The sequence below is a fragment of the Salvelinus namaycush genome, chromosome 41 (genome assembly GCF_016432855.1).
Source record: "Salvelinus namaycush isolate Seneca chromosome 41, SaNama_1.0, whole genome shotgun sequence".
NCBI classification, from domain to species: Eukaryota; Metazoa; Chordata; class Actinopteri; order Salmoniformes; family Salmonidae; genus Salvelinus; species Salvelinus namaycush.
This window is the reverse complement of record NC_052347.1, coordinates 15,156,303-15,177,545: the sequence shown is the minus strand read 5'-3', so window position 1 is coordinate 15,177,545 and position 21,243 is coordinate 15,156,303. Positions and strand designations below refer to the sequence as shown.

Sequence of the window (21,243 nt, the reverse complement as noted above, 5' to 3'; positions counted from 1 at the left end):
CTCAGTGTGAGGCAAAAAGGTGTGTCTGTTCTTTAAACACACAAACTACTCAACAGTAGTGAAAAAAACACTGATATCAATATTATCCCGATAAAGTAATCCACTCACATTATAACAGTGAAAAACACATTGTTTACATGAACCCAAAGTCATGAACCCAACTGTTAGCAATTCAGACTTCATATTAGCTACTACGTTTTGAGTATTTGTATTGGACGGAATTATATTAATGTGATCAGCAAACAGAAATATACTCAAACTAAATACAGTAATGGGCCATTTATAAATCCTTGGGGAAGTCCACAATAGATTCCCAAGAGGAGATAAGCAGTAACAGATAAATAAGTCCAATTCAATACTAATTGTATTGTCCCACATAGGGACATGTTCTTGTTTCTGTGCTGTTCAACATTGTATAAAAGACAAAACATATCTAGTCTGAAAATAACAGAGAAAACAATGAAGGACAAGGAGGAGATAATAAGTACTAAGGAATAGACAGAATATATCTCCTTCTCAGTCTCGAAAGCCTCTGGAGGGATGTCTATACAAAGTCTCCCTCCCCTTCATCCCTTTATAATCAGACACTCAGCTCTGGTCTTCTCATTATAGGCAGCTTGGACTGACATTACAACATTACAAGTCCTGAACTAACTAATACTGAACAATGAGGACTGTCTGTAGTTTAATACTTATGGCGGTGTTCATGCAAGGTACGTAATGTATGTAAGTCTGTTGTGTCCACTACAATCACTCTCAGACAATAGGCTTTTTAAAATAGTTTTTATTGTGACCGCTTTAACTAACAAACTACAGAATTATGCCCTACAGATTAAAACAACTGGATGTGTTCGAACTTCAAAGTAAACATTTTATTTGATAGTTTGTCAAATGTTGTTTGTCATTTTGAATTTCTACATGTTTTCAGGGCCAAACTGACTGAGTCTGAACCAGTGGCTAAAATACCTGGAGAATCCCACAAACTGACCTGTACATATTCTGGAATCTCAACTAGCTCCAACTTTAATTTGATCAACGACTGTAAACAACGAGCAGAACAGAACCATTCATAATGCTGCACAAAGCATTCCATAAGAGATTTTGGGATTATTATTATGATAAATAATTGTTCTACTCAACGTCACTGTGATACTAGTAATTTGTAATCTGTACTTAATCCTGAATCTCTGACTTTGATGCAAATCAATTCCCTTCTTTGTATAAAAAGAGTCTGTCTCTCTTTCACTCAGCTGGAGTAAATAAGTATTGTTCCCATCAGTTCAGCTTCCTCACAAACCATGTTAACCGGGGGTTCGGTCTTGCTCGGGGTCCACGGGGTTTAACACGCATTACCAAGCATTATTCTAAGCATGATCAGAGAGAGAGAGAGACAAAGAAACCATGGCTTGTGCCATGGCCTATAGCTCATGGGAGAGGGAAAGAAAGAGAGACAGTGTATATCTCACTACAGCAGGTCAGGAACAAAAAAGAAAGAGACAATGAACCTAAGACCCATTTATAACATCTGACTTGTTTGGATTCAAAATCTGAGTTGTTGACCATTGGCATTACTGTAAAGTTCACACTGCCCCTTTCCCACCTAGACAAAAGGAGCACCTACAATTGAAGTCGGAAGTTTACATACACCTTAGCCAAATACATTTAAACTCAGTTTTTCACAATTCCTGACATTTAATCCTTGTCACGTTCCTGACCTGTTTTCTGTTGTTTTGTATGTGTTAGTCGGTCAGGGCGTGAGTGTGGGTGGGCATTTCTATGTTATGTGTTTCTATGTTGGTAAATGGGTTTAATGTGCCTGAGATGGTTCTCAATTAGAGGCAGGTGTTTGACGTTCCTCTGATTGAGAACCATATTTAAGGTAGGCTGTTCTCACTGTTTGTTTGTGGGTGATTGTCGCTGTGTCTGTGTTTATTGCACCACACGGTACTGTCTCGTCTCATTCGTTCGTTCGTTCTTTCCTGTTCGTGCGTTCTTCATTTTATGTAGTTTGCATGTTCAGGTCAGTCTACGTTGTCTGTTTGTTATTTTGTATTTATCAAGTATAGTTCGGTTCAGTGTTCGTCTTGTCTAATAAATTCATGATGTCTACATACCTCGCTGCACATTGGTCTTCTGATCCCTCTCTCCTCTCCTCGTCTGAGGAGGAGGAATATGACGACTACCGTTACAATCCTACTAATAATTCCCTATTTTAGGTCAGTTAGGATCATCACTTTATTTTAAGAATGTAAAATGTCAGAATAATAGTAAAGATAATTATTTATTTCAGCTTTTATTTCTTTCATCACATTCCCAGTGGGTCAGAAGTTTACATACACTCAAGTTTACATTTCTCCAAAAAGTACAATCTTTGTCCCCATATGCAGTTGCAAACCGTCTTTTTTATGGTGGTTTTGGAGCAGTGGCTTCTTCCTTGCTGAGTGGCCTTTCAGGTTATGTCGATATAGGACTCATTTTACTGTGGATATAGATACTTTTGTACCGGTTTCCTCCAGCATCTTCACAAGGTCCTTTGCTGTTGTTCTGGGATTGATTTGCACTTTTCGCACCAAAGTACGTTCATCTCTAGGAGACAGAAAGCGTCTCCTTCCTGAGCGGTATGATGGCTGCGTGGTCCCATGATGTTTATACCTGCGTACTACTGTTTGTACAGATGAACGTGGTACCTTCAGGCGTTTGGAAATTGCTCCCAAGGATGAACCAGACTTTTGGAGGTCTTGGGTGATTTCTTTTGATTTTCCCATGATGTCAAGCAAAGAGGCACTGAGTTTGAAGGTAGGCCTTGATGTACATCCACAGGTACACCTCCAATTGACTCAAATGATGTCAATTAGCTTATCAGAAGTTTCTAAAGCCATTACAACCTAACACGGAACCCAAACCGGCTGCGCGCGTGCACCATCGTGCGCTATCGTGCATACATTTATTTTGCCCCCCCACACCAAACGCGATCACGACACGCAGGTTAAAATATCAAAACAAACTCTGAACCAATGACACATTAATTTGGGGACAGGTCGAAAAGCATTAAACATGTATGGCAATTTAGCTAGTTAGCTAGCAAGTGCAAGCTAACGTTAATTTGTCCTATTTAGCTAGCTTGCTGTTGCTAGCTAATTTGTCCTGGGATATAAACATTGAGTTGTTATTTTACCTGAAATGCACAAGGACCTCTACTCCGACAATTAATCCACACATAAAACGGCCAACCGAATCGTTTCTAGTCATCGCTCCTCTTTCCAGGCTTTTTCATCTTTGAACTTATATGGTGATCGCATCTACACTTTCATTGTATTACCACGATAATCGGCAACAAAGTTCGTCTTTCAATCACCCACGTGGGTATAACCAATGAGACGATGGCACATGGGTACCTCCTTCTGTAAACCAATGAGGAGATGGGAGAGGCAGGAATTTCAGCACGTTCTGCGTCAGAAATAGGAATTACTTCTATTTTAGCCCATGGTAACGCAGACTCTCGTTGGCGCACGCGAGCAGTGTGGGTGCAATAATTGAATAACATGGATTTCTAAATTTATTTTGCGGCGCTCGCGCACGCGACGTGTCCGGTCTGGTCAGCATGTAAGTGTATGTGTAATGTCGTGTGTGTAGGTGGCAGGGAAGTCAGGCGCAGGAGAATCGAACTTGGTATGAATGGAGTAGTTTAATAACATTGAACAAAACTCCAAAACCAAAGTACATAATAAATAAAAGTGGGTACAAGAACCCGTCGCGCACCAATCCATAATACACGAGCATACGAACAAACAATCTCTGACAAAGACATGAGGGGAAACAGAGGGTTAAATACACAACATGAAATGAATGGGATTGGAACCAGGTGTGTAGGAAGACAAGGCAAAACCAATGGAAAATGACAAATGTATCAATGATGGCTAGAAGACCGGTGACGTCGACCGCCGAGCACCGCCCGAACAAGGAGAGGCATCGACTTCGGCAGAAGTCCTGACAGTATGTAAACTTCCGACTTCAACTGTACATGATTAAATGTCCATGTGGGCTGTGTTATGCAAGTAAAACCTCTCGTTCTCTCAAACAGAGAATTAGTGAACATAAAAGTTACATGGGCAGAAACGACAGGGATGAACCAAACGCAGTTAATTTTAATGACCAAAAACATTACTTGTAATGATGCCAATGCATGTTATGTTGTAAATGTGAACATGAACTGCCACCACTTCTGCCTACTCTGACGTTTTTTCTTGCACTGCACTCAATGATTTATGAAAACGTACTTGATAGGTCGAGCTCCTCACTGTAGTTTTACAGACGTGTTTAATAAGTTTTGTGTACACTGTTAGAATACTTATGAAATGCACATTGTTATTTTTGGTAGCACATGTTTACTTTGCCTCGAATCCAACCCCTTTCGATCCATTGAACAGATGTGGGTAGAACAATGTCCACACAAGGGTGCAAATTAAAAACACTCACAAAAGCTCCAACGAAGGACATGAGGTCGATATGTACAGCTTAATAAAGAGCAGTGATACTATTGTAGCAAGAGCAGTGATACTACTGTAGCAAGAGCAGTGGTACTACTGTAGCAAGAGCAGTGTGGGGGTTTATTATTTTTTTCCACAGTTATTTATTAAAATAGGTAGTTATTTGTTTTATTTGACTGTGTAAAAACTAGCAGTACTACTTATTTCTCTGAGAGTCAGGTGGATACATAGCAAAAAAACATGATTATTTGTCTTTCTGAAATGAAACCATCAAGTGCTGGATTTGAAACGAAAACATGTCTGTCATTGAACAACACACAATCTCTTTCATATTTTCTTAAAACAATAAATGCTAATTTTCCAACATTTCTGAAAATGGATATAGAGTTTTGGAATGAAACTCATCAAATGTACATTTAGATATCACATGAAAGTCCTTAATGTAAACTAAAATCAGTGATGGACTAAGGATAGATCCTTGAGAAACCCCCAAATGTAATTATTATGTTCAGATTTAGAGCTGTTCAGTGATGACTATAACAATACAAGCGATAATACACTGTACTGTAAAGAAAATGACAATCCAAAATAGACATGTTGTATTTCATTTTGACCGTTCATAATGCAGGTCAACCCAGTTAATAACAGTCTTGTCCTTTTATACCAGCTCTACATGCAAAGGAGCCTAACACACCACCCCTCTCTGTAAAAACTGGACTGTTTGTCTCAGAGTTAGTTGGAGTAGAGAAGAGCAGCTCCCACCAGTTCAGCTTCAACACAAGCCATGTAACCTGCATCTCTGCTGCTGCTCCTGCTGGAAGCTGCTTCCTGTGAGTCTCTCAGGGTTTGGGGGAAGGAATGGGTTGAGGCTCAATAAAATATATTAAGAAAATATTATTTTAACAATATCCTTATCGGTCACACTTAACTGTCCTATATAGCAAACAGATGTGTACTGTGGTGGTCTCGAACTCAGCCAGCCAAGTGTAATGGTTGTAAAGCCTGGAGAGTCTCTGAGCATCACCTGTAAGGTCTCTGGGTATTCTGTTAGTGACAGCAGCACAAGCTTTGCCACAGGTTGGGTTCGAAAGCCTGCAGGGAAATCAATGGAGTGGATTTCACATATATGGGATGATGGAGATATCTACATAAATTATGCACTGAATAACATGTTCAGCATTTCAAGAGATGCTTCCAGCAACTCTGTGTCTTTACAAGGGCAGAGCCTGCAACCTGAAGACACAGCTGTGTATTACTGTGTTCGCTACCCTCCACAGTGATACAAACCAGCACCAGACCTGAACAAATTCCCAGATACCCATGTGAGAATGATGCAAGCACAACATAATATACAGCTCCACAACAAGATATCAACATATTTAAGACTAACGCTCAGTCCCAAAAATTGTCAAATTAGAATTTAATAAGTTAACCTTACCAAAAGCGTTAAAACCATGCATAACTTTTGTCCCTGTGTTGCTGATCTTGAACACATCGACCTAAAGCCATTATATATAGTAAACGCATCATACTAAAGCCATTATAGTCAACACGTCTCATAAGTAGAATCTGAACTACAGAGAGAAGAACAAAGGACAGAGAGGAGAGAGAATATAGGAATAGAGCAGATTTCTTCCTGTCAGGATATTTAATCCTCTAGAGGGCGGTCTATGCAAAGTCTCCATCCCGTTTATCCCTTTATAATCACACACAGCCCTGGCCTTCTCATTATAGACAGTGTGGATTGATTCGGTAGCAAGCACTGCATATAACCTGACTATCACTGAACAATGAGGACTATCTGGAGTTTAGTACTCATGGTGGTCTTTGTAAAAAGTAAGTTACAATATTCTGTGTTCACTAGAATGAATGTTCCATCATCTTCAGTAATTTTTCAGAAAGTTATGTATATAGACATGTTTAAAGACATCACTGTTCATGTGTATGAATGTTTGCATTCTAAAGTTTTGGGTATTTCATTTCCACAGGTGTTCAGGGTCAGACACTAACTGAATCTGGACCAGTGGTTAAAAAGCCTCAGGATTCCCACAAACTGACCTGTACATATAACGGGTTTGGTGGAAACATTGATGCAGCTTGGATCAGACAGGCTCCTGGGAAAGGACTGGAGTGGGTGTCCTATATTAGCAGTGGTAGTAGTTACATCCACTATTCCCAGTCTGTTCAGGGTCGGTTCACCATCTCCAGAGACAACAGCATGAAGCAGGTGTATCTCCAGATGAACAGTCTGAAGACTGAAGACTCTGCTGTTTATTATTGTGCACGACAGCCACAGTGACACAGGAGGCTGCAGTGCTGCACAAAAACTGATTAACATTGATCTTAGTATGAACGTTTCTAAAAGACTCAATGCAACACCATTTGCATCAACTACACACACTGGTAGACACATGAAATACTCTCATAGACAGATCAGATTTTCAATTAAATCTAAAATGATAAACCATGAAAACATATAAAAACACATACCTGCCATTTTTGGATAAAAAATATGAAGAAAAAGTCATAAAAGTAATCATGTGAATCAAAATTAAATATAATATCTGATGGCAAACTATAGTACAACTCCCCACCCATCCCCCCAGCCAGCACTTAGACTGTAATGGGTTAATAGGCTTCATGATATGCCACACTTGTAATATGTCAGGTGGTAGCCTAGTGGTTAGAGTGTTGGACTAGTAACCGAAAGGTTGCAAGATCAAATCCCAGAGCTGACAAGTTACAAATCTGTTGTTCTGAACTAGGCTGTCATTGAAAATGAGAATTTGCTCTTAACTGACTTGCAAAGTAATATAAAGGTTAAAAAAATATTGAGAAATGCGCACTAAAATTTGTGCAAAAAAACCTGAGAGAAATAAGCTTTTTTGTACTTATGGAACATTTCTTTTATGGGATCTTTTATTTCAGCTCATGAAACATGGGACCAACACTTTACATGTTGTGTTTATATATTTGTTCAGTGTAGATCCTTGAGTGACACCAATAATTGGTATATTCAAGTATTATATACGAATAATAATTATATATCCAGTACCAGTCAAAAGTTTGGACACACCTACTATTTCAAGGGTTTGGCTTTATTTTTGTACAATTTTCTACATCAAAACTATGAAATAAAACATATGGAATCATGTAGTAACCAAAAAAGTGTTATACATATCAAAATATGATTTATTATTGAGAAGCTTCAAAGTAACCACCCTCTTGGCATTCTCTCAACCAGCTTCATGAGGTAGTCAGCTGGAAACAATTTCAATTAACAGGTGTGCCTTGTTAAAAGTTAATTGTGGAATTTATTTTCTTCTTAATGCTTTTGAGACAATCAGTTGTGTTGTGACATGGTGTAACGGTTGTTCTCCTCCTTTTCATCCGAAAAGGAGGAGTAGTGATGGAACCAAGGCGCAGCGGGTTGTGAACACATAATTTATTTAAAGACAAGACGAAAAAACACGAACTTCACTATAACTAACAAAACAACAAACGGAGTAGACAGACCTGGACGACGAACTTACATAAACACGAAGAACGCACGAACAGGGAAAATAGACTACACAAAATGACGATGTACAAAAACAAACCGAACAGTCCCGTATGGTGCGACAAACACTGACACAGGAGACAACCACCCACAACGAACACTGTGAAACAACCTACCTAAATATGACTCTCAATTAGAGGAACGCCAAACACCTGCCTCTAATTAAGAGCCATACCAGGCAACCCTTAAACCAACATAGAAACAGAAAACATAGAATGCCCACCCAAACTCACGTCCTGACCAACTAACACATACAACAAACTAACAGAAATAGGTCAGGAACGTGACACATGGTAGGGGTGGTATACAGAAAATAGCCCTATTTGGAAGAAGACCAAGTCCAAATTACGGCAAGAACAGCTCAAATACGAAAAGATAAATGACATCCATCATTACTTTAAGACATGAAGGTCAGTCAACACGAAAATGTCAAGAACTTTTAAAGATTCTTAAAGTGCAGTCACAAAAATCAGCAAGCGCTATGATGAAACTGGCTCTCATGAGGACCGCCACAGGAAAGGAAGACCCAGAGTTACCTCTGCTGCAGAGGATAAGTTCATTAGAGTTAACTGCACCTCAGATTGCAGCCCAAATAAATGATTCACAGAGTTCAAGTAAGGGACACATCTCAACATCAACTGTTCAGAAAAGACTGCGTAATTCAGGCCTGCGTGGTCAAATTGCTGCAAAGAAACCAATACTAGAGGACTCCAATAAGAAGAAAAGACTTGCTTGGGCCAAGAAACACGAGCAATGGAAATTAGACTGGTGGAAATATGTCCTTTGGTCTGATGAGTCCAAATTTGAGATTTTTTTTGTTCCAACCGCTGTGTCTTTGTGAGACGCAGAGTTGGTGAACGGATGATCTCCTCATGTGTGGTTCCCACCATGAAGCATGGAGGAGGAGGTTTAAATGGTGTGGGGATGCTTTGCTGGTGACACAGTCTGTGATATATTTAGAATTCTAGGCACACTTAACCAGCATGGCTACAGTACCACATCATTCTGCAGCGATACACGATCCCAACTGATTTGCGCTTAGTGTGACTGTCATTTGTTTTTCAACAGGACAATGACCCAACACACCTCCAGACTGTGTAAGGTCAATTTGACCAAGAAGGAAAGTGATGGAGTGCTGCATCAGAATACCTGGTCTCCACAATCATCAGACCTCAACCCAATTGAGATGGTTTGGGATGATTTGGACTGCAGATTGAAGGAAAAGCAGCCAACAAGTGCTCAGCATTTGTGGGAACACCTTCAAGACTGTTGGAAAAGCTTTCCAGGTGATGCTGGTTGAGAGAATGCCAACACTTTTTTGGTTACTAGATTATTTTTTGTGTTATTTCATAGTTTTGATGTCTTCACTATTATTATACACTGTAGAAAATAGTACAAAATAAAGACAAACCCTTGAATGAGTAAGTGTGTCCAAACTTTTGACTGGTACCTTATATAATTTCAAAATTATCTGAGAAGAACAACATTGGCAGGGCAATTCAAGCATAGCCAATATGCAGTGATAATGTGTGATAATGTTTTGGGCCAATACCCTACTGCAGCCTTTCTTAAATTATCAGTCATGACCTAAAGTGTTATTGGTGGGTCGTGAAGTGTCATAGTAAAAGTATAATTATTTCATTAATTACTGGAATTGATTTGGCCAAGTGTAATTGTGCTCTCTGTTCAGTGCCCTCTCAGCTTATCAGCGTTGTCTGCATTAACAGTATTAGTTCATGCGAGACCTGCATTAACTAATACTGAACAATGAGGACTCTATAGTTTAATACTTATGTTGGTGTTCATTCACGGTATGTGTGTGAGTCTGTTGTGTCCACTAGAATCATTCTCAAACAGGCTTTTTCAAATAGTTTTAATTGTAACCATTTTAACTCAATAACAACAGATTTATGCCCTACAGATTAATAAAATGGGATGTGTTCAAACTTCAAAGTAATGTTTTTATGTGATAGTGTTAAACATTGTCATTTTGAATTTTCACAGGTTTTCAGTGCCAAACACTGACTGAGTCTGAACCAGTTGCTAAAATGTCTGGAGAATCCCACAAACTGACCTGTACATATTCTGGAATCTCAACGAGCTCTGACTAACTGGATCAGAAAGGCTTCTGGTAAATGGTTGGAATGGATAGCTTGTATTTCTGGTCCAAGTGGTAGTACTATCTACTACTCCTAGTCAGTTCAGGGACAGTTCACCATCTCCAGAGACAATAGCAAGCAGCAGGTGTATCTCCAGATGAACAGTCTGAAGACTGAAGACTCTGCTGTTTATTATTGTGCCAGAGACACAGTGACACAGGAGGCTGCAGAACTGTACAAAAACTGACCAAGCCGATATTTTACTGTGAAAAAGGTGAGACAATTCTGAGCTCCAGTGTCTGTCAATATCAATCCCATGACCACACCAACACTATAGGATTGAGTAGACACCCCCTACTGTAAATTATAACCCAAATATAAAAATATATATATAACTTGAAAAGCATAACATATTCCTGACAACCTGTCAACATAACAGTATGAAAATCCTCTTGAAACTTTAACAGAAAACTTTACAGCCTTTCAAAGTCAGTTGACAAATGACAACTCCAAAAGGTTTAATCATTTATGCAGTCATTCAGTCAAATAAATAATCAATCTCTAGCAGCTAAACCCTTTTTTGGTAAAATCTTTCAATTTGGGGAACTTATTTGCATGAAACCAAATGTCAAATTTCAGCAAACAGAATTAAGTTTTAATGTCACGTGCACAAGTACAGTGAAATGCCTTTCTTGCAAGCTCCAAACCCAACAATGCAGTAATCAATATCAATGTAGCACAAAAAAGAACATAAGGTAGAACAAAAACACACATGAAATAAAAAGAAGAAAGTAAGAAGCTATATACAGCGTCACTTCCAATCCCATTTACAATGTGCATTGATACTGGAGTAATGGATGTAGTTGTATAGAGGTAAGGGAACAAGGCATCATGATATATGATAAACAGAGTAGTGCCAGCGTAAGTGATGATTGTATGTGAGTGTGTGTGCATGTGTGTAGAGTCAGTATAAATGTGTGTGAATGTTATGTGTGTGTTTAAGTGTTAGTGTGTGTGAGTGTGTAGAGTCCTATGAGTGTGCATAGAGACAGTGCAAAAATAAAAATGTAATACAAGGGTCAACTCAGATAGTCCCATGTAGCCATTCTGTTAGCTATTTAGCAGTCTTATTGCTTGGGATAGAAGCTGTTCAAGGCTGTTGGTGTCAGACTTGATGCACCGGAAGCAGAGAGAACAGTCTATGGCTTAGCTGGTTGGAGTCTAACAATTTTTCGGGCCTTCCTTCCACACCGCCTGATATAGAGGTCCTGGATGACAGGGATGTCTGGCCCCAGTAAAATACTGGGCTGTCCGCACCATCCTCTGTAGAGCCATGCGATTGAGGGTGATGCTGTTGCCATACCAAGCAGTGATGCAGCCAATCAAAATGCTCTCAATGGTGAAGCTCTAGAACATTTTTGAGGATTTGAGGGCCCATGCCAAACCTTTTCAACTTCTTGAGGGGGAGAAGGCGCTGTTGCACCTTCTTCACGACTGTGCTCATGTGAGTGGACCATTTTAAGTCCTTAGTGATTTGGACACAGAGGACCTTGAATTAGTATAATTAAGCAATAAGGCCAGAGGGGGTGTGGTATATGTCCTGGATACAGCCCTTCCTGTGGTATACTGCCAATATACCACAAACACCTGAGGTGCCTTATTGCTATTATAAACTAGTTACCAATGTAATTAGAACAGTAAAAATACATGTTTTGTCATACCCATGGTATATGGTCTGATGTAGCACGGCTTTCAGCCAATCAGCATTCAGGGCTCGAACCAACCAGTTTATAATATTAAATATAGAACCATGAAAGTCATTAATGTCAAAGAGTAATGGAACAAGTATAGATGGAACAAGTTTATTGTATTAATGCGAATAGATTCTGTCATCCTGTGCTGTTCTGAGAAACAATGCTGCCAATATCAAACTTAAAGAACATCTCTCCCTCTCAGTCTCTATTTCATCCTCTAGGGGTCAGTCTATGCAAAGTCTCCCTACCTCCATCTCTTTATAATCAGACACTCAGCTCTGGCCTTCTCATTATAGGAAGCTTGGACTGACATTAACAACACATCCTCCACTAACTATCACTTATTAATGGAACTGATGACTGTCTGGAGTTTAGTTGTCATGGTGATGTCTATACACTGTAAGTAAAGCCCTATACAGTACATCATTGTGACTGAAGAATGTCTGAGTATTTGTATTTGTATTCATTAAGGATCCCCATTAGTTCCTGCCAAGGCAGCAGCTACTCTTCCTGGGGTCCAAACACATTAAGGCACTTGCATTACACTTACAACTAAAGATAAACAGTACATAATATAACATTATTACACCACTACATATCTACAATACAAATAGTATAATACCCCGATACAACAATATTACAGTGTACGTGTGTGTAGAGTGTGTGTGCTAGCATGCGTGTGTGTATGCCTGTGTCTGTACCTGTGTGTGTATCTCTTCACAGTCCCTGCTGTTCCATAAGATGTTTTTTATCTGTTTTTTAAATCGGATTCTACTGCTTGCATCAGTTGCCTGATGTGGAATAGAGTTGCATGTATGGCTCTATGTATCACTCTGCACCTCCCATAGTCTGTTCTTGACTTGGGGACTGTGAAGAGACCTCTGGTGGCATGTCTTGTGGGGTATACATGTGTGTCCGAGCTGTGTGCTAGTAGTTTAAATAGACACCTCTGTGCATTCAGCATGTCAACACTTCTTACAAAAACAAGTAGTGGTGAAGTCAATCTCTCCTCCACTTTGAGCCATGAGAGATTGACATGCATATCATTAATGTTAGCTCTCCGTGTACATTTAAGGGCCAGCCATGCACCCTGTTCTGAGCCCATTGTAATTTTCCTCTAGGTTCCTCATTCTTCAACTCAAAATTAGTGTAAATGCCATATCTTCAACTGAATGTTCTTGTTTTGCAGGTGTTGTTGTGATATCAGACTGGATCAGTCACATTCTCATGTGAAAAGACGAGGAGATACTGTAAAATCTCTGAGTTTACAATGGCAAGGTTCTTCATGCACTGCATAAGGCAGAAACCAGGCAAAACTCTGAAGTGGATTGGGAGCGTTGACTCTGGTTAAACAGATGTTCCAGACTACTCATACTAAGGATAGTTCACCCTGAATGAGGACTTCTCCACAAGCACACAGCTCTTAGAGGCCAAGAGTCTGGGATCAGAGGACTCTGCTGTTTATTGTGTTTGACAGACACACTGACTGAAGCTGGTGGAGCAGCTGTATAAAAACCCCTAACAACATGGATAGGTGGTGTATTACTTTCTTTGTGTCACACTAGAATAATACTGAGTATCATTACTGTAAATAATACAAAAATATCACAAAGCACTACACAATAAAAGACTCCAGCATCTAACATTCAAACTACACTATCAAACTATCGCTTGCCCAGTCTTGTCACACAAACAAGTAATTGTCAAAGTATCCAGAACATGTTCCCCATCTCTGAGTTCTCTATTTAATCTCTTTGTGATCTTCCCACCCAGTGAGGAGGAGTCAATGCAAAACTCTGGCCTCTTCCATCACTACTTATCTCACTGCAGAGTGGAAGAGAGGGGCTGAAGCTTTGAATACTAGACTGAGTGATAGACACTGACAATAGTCAAACATGTTTAACAAAGATTACATAATAGGGCTACTGCTAATGGTTATAGGACTGTCAGGTAAACACTTTGTTTTTACTTTCAACAGATGGTTGTGTGTACTTAAAAGCTCTTCTTCAAGTTTGAAATACTCTCTTTTTATCAACAGATGTTCATGGTCAGAGGCTGATTCAGTCTGGACCAGTAGTTAAAAAGCCTGAAGAACCACACAAACTGACCTGCACAGCCTCTGATTTAGACATGAATAACTACTGGATGTCTTGGATCAGACAGGCTCCTGGGAAAGGACTGGAGTGGGTTGCAACTATTACCCATGACAGCAGAAGCACTTACTACCCCCAGTCTGTTCAGGGTCAGTTCACCATCTCCAGAGACAATAGCATGAAACAGGTGTCTCTCCAGATGAACAGTCTGAACACTGAAGACTCTGCTGTTTATTATTGTGCCAGAGATACAGGAGGCTGCAGGGCTGTACATAAACTGATCAAGCACTTCTCTCACTAAAGTAGTCTTAATGGTATGTAAGACAAACAATAAACTGAGGATCCAGCATAAGTGTATTCACAGCATACCATTCCTCATCAAGCTCAATGAAGCTTAAACCACTCTGGCCATGTTAGTCAGTAAATATAATCTTGATGACAGTTTATTTACATTCACTTGTATATCAGTCTAATCCAATCAGGAGTTTGAATTACTGGTAGGAATTAATGTCCTCATTGAGCATAATGAAATGTAAACAGGGAATTTTGATAGCAGATTTTTACTGTTATATGAAAAGAGTAATAGGCCATGTACTATATATACTGTATCTTTGGTGGACACCGATAGTTAGATTATCTCCATCTGTGCATCAATGATAACGAGTATAATAACATACTGTACACCACGAGCAGAACAGAACCATTCATAATGCTGCACAATGCATTCCATAAGAAATAATTGTATTATTACGATAAAAAGTATGTTCTACACAACATGTCACATTGGTACTAGTAATTTACTAACTGTACTTCTGCATTAATCCTAAATCTCAGACTTTGATGCAAATCAATTCCCCTCTTTGTACAGTATATGTAGAAGGGTCTGTCTCTCCTTCACCTAGTTGGAGTAAATAAGTATTGTTCCCATCAGTTCAGCTTCCACACAAACCATGTTCCCTGCATCTCTGATTCTGCTGCTTGCACCTGCCTCCTGTTAATTTAAATAAATATTACTATAACACAATCAAGCTTCATCAACTGATCATGTACCTGATGTTAGACCATTTTCAAATATCTCAATCCCCCCACAGGTGTGCACAGTATTGTTGACCCAGAACTCAGCAGCCAAGCTCAATGGTTGTAAAGCCCAGAGAGTCTTGGAGCATCACCTGTAAGGTATCTGGGTATTCTATCTGTGATGAGAGCTATACCACAGACTGGATTAGGCATCCTGTAGGTAAAGCTATATAATGGTTCAGATGGAGACTCCAAGGGTTCCTTGAAAAGCAGGTTCAGCATCTCCAAAGATGGTTCCAACAACATAGTGACTGTAGAAGGGCAGAGAATTCAAACTGAAGACACAGCTATGTATTACTGTGTCAGATATAATGACACACAGTGGTGTGAAGCAAGCATGACCTGTACAAAAACAACAAAGATGTCTGTCACATGAAACCATCGTTCCCTAAGGATTACCCAGTTCACATTGTCACAGTCAAAATAGACACTTCCTGGGAATGAGATAAACTGTCTGAAAAGCTTTCTACATAATTAGAATCATGTATCTGCAATCATATTTTAACCATGAATAACAGACATGTGCATGTAAGTACAAAATTGTTTCATGTTTATAAGCAGGTTATAAGTAGATTTTTTAATTAAGCGATACAAAGTTTGTTCTTTGTTAAATTAGTGATAAAGATTGTGAACATCCAAACCATTCATAATGATGCTGTCACGATCGTGTGGAGGAGAGACGGACCAAAACGCAGCATGTGGAAAATAAGCCATCTTCTTTTATTATTGAAGAAGGCAAAACGAAACAAAACACTTACAACCTAACAAAACAACAAACGACCGTGAAGCTATAAACGTAGTGCACACATACAGGCTACAAACGTTCACCATAGACAATTCCCCACAACAAACTAAAGCCTATGGCTACCTTAAATATGGCTCCCAATCAGAGACAACAGAAACCAGCTGTCTCTAATTGGGAACCCATTCAGGCAACCATAGACTTTCCTAGACAACTACACACAACATAGACACAGCTAGACAACTATACTAAACATAAACCCAACTACTCTAAATAAACCCCCTAAACCTTACAATCACCCTGGACACTACAAAACCCACATAAATACCCATGTCACACCCTGACCTAACTAAAATAATAAAGAAAACAAAGAATACTAAGGCCAGGGCGTGACAGATGCTGACTAAAGAACAACTATTAAAGGTTAAACCATTCATAATGATGCTGACTAAATAACTATTAAAGGTTAAACCATTCATAATGAATCTGACTAAATAATAACTATTAAAGGTTAAACCATTCATAATGAATCTGACTAAATAATAACTATTAAAGGTTAAACCATTCATACTGATGCTGACTAAATAACAACTATTAAAGGTTAAACCATTCATAATGATGCTGACTAAATAACAACTATTAAAGGTTAAATCATTCATAATGAATCTGACTAAATAACAACTATTAAAGGTTAAACCATTCATAATGACACTGACTAAATAACAACTATTAAAGGTTAAACCATTCATAATGATGCTGACCACATAACAACTATTAAAGGTTAATCCATTAATAATGATGTTGACTAAATAACAACTATTAAAGGTTAAACCATTCATAATGATGCTGACTAAATAACAACTATTAAAGGTTAAACCATTCATAATGATGCTGACTAAATAACAACTATTAAAGGTTAAACCATTAATAATGATGCTGACCACATAACAACTATTAAAGGTTAAACCATTCATAATGATGCTGACTAAATAACAACTATTAAAGGTTAAACCATTCATAATGATGCTGACTAATTAACAACTATTAAAGGTTAAATCATTCATAATGATGCTGACCACATAACAACTATTAAAGGGTAAACCATTCATAATGATGCTGACTAATTAACAACTATTAAATGTTAAACCATTCATAATGATGCTGACTAAATAACAACTATTAAAGGTTAAATCATTCATAATGATGCTGACCACATAACAACTATTAAAGGTTAAATCATTCATAATGATGCTGACCACATAACAACTATTAAAGGGTAAACCATTCATAATGATGCTGACTAATTAACAACTATTAAATGTTAAACCATTCATAATGATGCTGACTAAATAACAACTATTAAATGTTAAACCATTCATAATGATGCTGACTAAATAACAACTATTAAAGGTTAAATCATTCATAATGATGCTGACCACATAACAACTATTAAAGGTTAAATCATTCATAATGATGCTGACCACATAACAACTATTAAAGGGTAAACCATTCATAATGATGCTGACTAAATAACAACTATTAAAGGTTAAACCATTCATAATGATGCTGACTAAATAACAACTATTAAAGGTTAAACCATTCATAATGATGCTGACTAAATAACAACTATTCAAGGTTAAACCATTCATACTGATGCTGACTAAATAACAACTATTAAAGGTTAAACCATTCATAATGATGCTGACTAAATAACAACTATTAAATGTTAAACCATTCATAATGACACTGACTAAATAACAACTATTAAAGGTTAAACCATTCATAATGATGCTGACTAAATAACAACTATTAAAGGTTAAACCATTCATAATGATGCTGACTAAATAACAACTATTCAAGGTTAAACCATTCATAATGATGCTGACTAATTAACAACTATTAAAGGTTAAACCATTCATAATGATGCTGACTAATTAACAACTATTAAAGGTTAAACCATTCATAATGACACTGACTAAATAACAACTATTAAAGGTTAAACCATTCATAATGATGCTGACTAATTAACAACTATTAAAGGTTAAACCATTCATAATGATGCTGACTAAATAACAACTATTCAAGGTTAAACCATTCATAATGATGCTGACTAATTAACAACTATTAAAGGTTAAACCATTCATAATGATGCTGACTAAATAACAACTATTCAAGGTTAAACCATTCATAATGACGCTGACTAAATAACAACTATTAAAGGTTAAACCATTCATAATGATGCTGACTAATTAACAACTATTAAAGGTTAAACCATTCATAATGATGCTGACCACATAACAACTATTAAAGGTTAAACCATTCATAATGATGCTGACTAAATAACAACTATTCAAGGTTAAACCATTCATAATGATGCTGACTAATTAACAACTATTAAAGGTTAAACCATTCATAATGATGCTGACTAAATAACAACTATTCAAGGTTAAACCATTCATAATGATGCTGACTAAATAACAACTATTCAAGGTTAAACCATTCATAATGATGCTGACTAAATAACAACTATTCAAGGTTAAACCATTCATAATGATGCTGACTAATTAACAACTATTAAAGGTTAAACCATTCATAATGATGCTGACTAAATAACAACTATTCAAGGTTAAACCATTCATAATGATGCTGACTAAATAACAACTATTCAAGGTTAAACCATTCATAATGATGCTGACTAAATAACAACTATTCAAGGTTAAACCATTCATAATGATGCTGACTAATTAACAACTATTAAAGGTTAAACCATTCATAATGATGCTGACTAAATAACAACTATTCAAGGTTAAACCATTCATAATGACACTGACTAAATAACAACTATTCAAGGTTAAACCATTCATAATGATGCTGACTAATTAACAACTATTAAAGGTTAAACCATTCATAATGATGTTGACTAAATAACAACTATTCAAGGTTAAACCATTCATAATGATGCTGACTAAATAACAACTATTCAAGGTTAAACCATTCATAATGATGTTGACTAAATAACAACTATTCAAGGTTAAACCATTCATAATGACACTGACTAAATAACAGCTTTTTTTTTTTAACCTTTATTTAACTACGCAAGTCAGTTAAGAACAAATTATTATTTTCAATGACGGCCTACCAGGGAACGGTGGGTTAACTCCCTTGTTCAGGGGCAGAACGGCAGATTTTTACCTTGTCAGCTTGGAGAATCGATCTTGCAACCTTTCGGTTACTAGTCCAACGCTCTAACCACTAGGCTACCTGCCGCCCCATGTTAAAGGTTAAACCATTCATGATGATGATGACTAAAAAACAACTTGTCACGCTCGCTATCTTCAAATTCCCTGTCATAAATGAGCCAAGGCGCAGCGTGCATGTAGTTCCACATCCTTTAATTGAAGTGAAACCTTCAAAAAAAACAAGTAAACAGAAACCGAACGTGAAAACGAAAACGCACAGTTCTGTAAGGCTGAAACACTAAACAGAAAACAATTACCCACAAAACACAGGTGGGAAAAAAGCTGCCTAAGTATGATTCCCAATCAGAGACAACGATAGACAGCTGCCTCTGTTTGGGAACCATAAATCGGTCAAAACAAAGAAACAGAAAACATAGAATGCCCACCCAAATTACACCCTGACCTAACCAAATAGAGAAATAAAAAGGCTCTCTAAGGTCAGGGCGTGACTCAACTATTAAAGATTAAACCATTCATAATGATACTGACTAATTAACAACTATTAAAGGTTAAACCATTCATAATGATGTTGACTAAATAACAACTATTAAAGGTTAAACCATTCATAATGATGCTGACTAAATAACAACTATTAAAGGTCAAACCATTCATAATGATGCTGACTAAATAACAACTATTAAAGATTAAACCATTCATAATGATGCTGACTAATTAACAACTATTAAAGGTTAAACCATTCATAATGATGTTGACTAAATAACAACTATTAAAGGTTAAACCATTCATAATGATGTTGATTAAATAACAACTATTAAAGGTTAAACCATTCATAATGATGCTGACTAAATAACAACTATTAAAGGTTAAACCATTCATAATGATGCTGACTAAATAACAACTATTAAAGATTAAACCATTCATAATGATGCTGACTAAATAACAACTATTAAAGATTAAACCATTCATAATGATGCTGACTAAATAACAACTATTAAAGATTAAACCATTCATAATGATGCTGACTAATTAACAACTATTAAAGGTTAAACCATTCATAATGATGTTGACTAAATAACAACTATTAAAGGTTAAACCATTCATAATGATGCTGACTAAATAACAACTATTAAAGATTAAACCATTCATAATGATGCTGACTAAATAACAACTATTAAAGATTAAACCATTCATAATGATGCTGACTAATTAACAACTATTAAAGGTTAAACCATTCATAATGATGCTGACCACATAACAACTATTAATGAAGGTTAAACCATTCATACTAATGCTGAATAAATAACAATTATGTTGAGTTAGGTGAAAATTAAAACATTATTATAAGAAAGGCTTATTGTAAGAAAGGTATATAGCAGTTATAAAGAATTGTAATAGCAAGATTTAGGTAAAATGTTCTAATTCAAAATAATAAATACATTTTCTATAATATATATTACATAACAGTTTCCTGAAGGTAAACAATATCATAAAATATTCTAAGAAATAATAGATATGTGTATTATCACCTATCCACAACCATCTGAATGTGTTGCTGTCCTCAAAGAGCAGGTGTGTTGTGCTGGTGGGAGGTTTTTGTTATGGTGTGTATCACTGTGACTATATGGGGGCCACAGTGATATTACGCCGTACAAAAACCCCTTTGCTCCTGTATGGACACATCAACACTGAACAAGTCAAATAAACACCTCCCAGGACAATGGTACCAATGTAACCCTGATGAAACCTCACCATAAACATGATTTTGGCCATAGCCATGATATTTGGTTTTATACTGCAACACTTAAATCCATACATTTGCAAACAACTGTTACAAAACTGACAATGGATACACCTTTTGTCAGAAACAATAGTCCACCAAATCATAGATGAATATGATACTGTAAGAGTCTTTAGTAGTGTTATATTATATTGTATTATGGATGGTTTTATGTTTCTTATACCTCACTGAGAGCAGAGTCATATGGAATCCCTATGGAGATGTGAAGGAGGTGTTTTTGTGCTGGGGTATATCACTGTGATATGGGCTGGGGGGCACAGTGAAATGAGGCTGTACAAAAACCTCAGAGACAAAACCTGCATTATATCTGCCTGAGGATTGGGACAATGGGGAGAAACCATACAATATTCTTCCAATGATCGTCTGATATTGATATAACGCCATTGTAAATTGTTTTACATTTTTAAAAAGTATATTTTGATGGAGTGATGTCA

General features: G+C 37.2%; 1 protein-coding gene and 1 gene segment (V, D, J or C); one reads left to right on the top strand and one right to left on the bottom strand.

The window, feature by feature from the left end:
* LOC120034204 (immunoglobulin gamma-1 heavy chain-like) overlaps positions 1-21,243 on the bottom strand; it is a 596,842-nt gene that overhangs the window by 409,615 nt on the left and 165,984 nt on the right. The window lies entirely within an intron of this gene.
* Positions 1-21,243, top strand: part of LOC120034203 — a 50,149-nt gene that overhangs the window by 23,922 nt on the left and 4,984 nt on the right.